This window comes from Montipora foliosa, chromosome 12 (assembly GCF_036669935.1).
Source record: "Montipora foliosa isolate CH-2021 chromosome 12, ASM3666993v2, whole genome shotgun sequence".
NCBI classification, from domain to species: domain Eukaryota; kingdom Metazoa; phylum Cnidaria; class Anthozoa; order Scleractinia; family Acroporidae; genus Montipora; species Montipora foliosa.
Genome location: NC_090880.1, coordinates 20,564,529 through 20,566,722, shown reverse-complemented (window position 1 = coordinate 20,566,722; position 2,194 = coordinate 20,564,529).

Sequence of the window (2,194 nt, the reverse complement as noted above, 5' to 3'; positions counted from 1 at the left end):
CTACTTCTTCGTTTAACTGGGATGCCAAAGACATTTCAGTCTGGAACACAATTAATGAACTTAAGCTAGGGAGGAGAGAGCTAAAGCAAACGCAGAAATATGCGGCAACGGAAACTTATCTTAAAATATAACTTGTATTTGTCCCAAGTATCTCGGGATTATTATTATTATTTTCCGTTCACGTTGGAGAATAAGGCGAGCTCTCCTATAACTGCATTGGAACCAACGGTTTTGAAGCAAAGGAAAAACGCTTCGCTTAGATTATTTTTTTGCAAAGTACGGGAAAGAAATGCGCCTGCGCTAGAATGCCTGCCGGTCGTAAATTTTCCTCGTCATGGTTTCATCGATTTTAGCGCTGCCGTTGGCGTATTCGTTGACTGTTTTAAACTGCCGTATTGTTTTATTTCGAAACCTAAGATGGGAATGCAAGGAAAGGTTAAGTTTATACAAACGTTGGCCGTGTAGCACTTATATTTTAAAAGGAGTTAACTGAATAGAGTGTTACATTTGACCTTCTAATTTTTTACATTTTCCTCCATAGCGTGTGATAAGTACATGTTTATGGATGAAGCTAATGCAATGTAGTTATTCTGTCAAAGGTTATTAGTGTCAAATACATGAATACAACAAGTCTTGGCTGTAGCGAAAATTTATATTCCTTTCTGCCTCTGTGATCTTTACGAATACCACTTGTCATAAACAGGTAAAGAAGGACTGGAAACACTTTTTTGTCTATAAATTAAAGACGTCAGTAGATAGATTAGTTCTTGAAGAACTTATAACAACTGTAAAATAATATAGATGCACCAGCTGTAAGAGTTAAAATGTCATCATCATCTCTAACAATCAGCATGCTTGTTTTTATTTCTTATTATAATTCAGTTTCTTCCTGCCTGAAGCCATCTATTCTTGGGTTTCACTCACGTGATCAACAGCCATGTTTTTCAACGGAAATAAAAGAAGACGTTAGCATAATAATAGCTTTCACTTCCCGGAGGATTGGATCGGGACACCAACATGGCCGCCATTTCATTGTTTGGGGACACCAACATGGCGGCCGTGACGTCATTTGAAATCCAAGAATTGAATTTAAAGTCAATGTCCTTGTTGATCACGTGGACTAAAGTTTCGTTAAAAGTAAAGAAAAGAATACAGCGATTACGCATCGCATGACCCCACAAGCACAGGCTTATTACGATAGGGTAAAATTCTAAAATAGCAATGTTACGATACGACCAAGTTGCGGGCCATTTCCCATAACACCACCTACTGTCAGAAATAGCGAATCGTAGTGCTCCCGAGGCATCAGTATACAGAAGAATACTATAAAAGAAGAATACCACGTTTCTTCCAGAAAGAAAGATCAGCCATTGAAATTAGACAAAAATGATTGCCAAAGTTTTAAATCTTCTTTCACATCCCTTAAAAGTCGAATAAGATGATGTGGGGATTGAATACCCGCTGTTAGATCAATAATTCTACGCAAAAAGGCTCTTCGTGGCACTATAACAGAACAAGCAAAATTTAATAGGCCGGTTAGGGATTGTATCTCTCTCAAGCTAGCTTTCGTCCGATGTAAAATTTGCGAAAGCAGAGCAGAAAATTTATTAAGCTTATCAGGAGGCAAACAAGCCATCATTAACACAAGTCCAGTTGTGCCTGACAAAGCTCCCTGTCAGGAGCAACAATTGATACAGCTGATTTTTGGCGTGCGAGGACTTCCGGATTCCTTGAAAATGGAGGGGAAAACCATGTTTAAACCTGTTAGAAATAAACACCACAGTTGAATGGCTATATCCGGACAAGAGATACAAAAGCCTATTAAACTTTACTGGGGTTGGGACGTGAGGATTTGGCCCCTGGCATTGGTAGTGGTACTTGGTAACTGCTTGGAGTGGGAAAATGAACAACCGTCACAATGACCACCCTTGTGAAATTTAAAGCAAGAACCTATAGGGACAATGCTGCACTCCGAAAGGCGGAACGAAAAGGAGATCCCGGGGAGAGAGTTTTTCTTATTAATATATAGATTTAGCCAAGCCTAAAAGCGGAGCTCCCGGCTTGTTTATTCTTACTGGCTGTAGGATTAATGAAAATAAAAGGCTTTGGAACTGTCCGCCTTTTGGTTTTCCCGGACATTGTTTAATTATGTAATTTTCTTCGCTGCCCAACAAATTAATTCCACGATTAATTT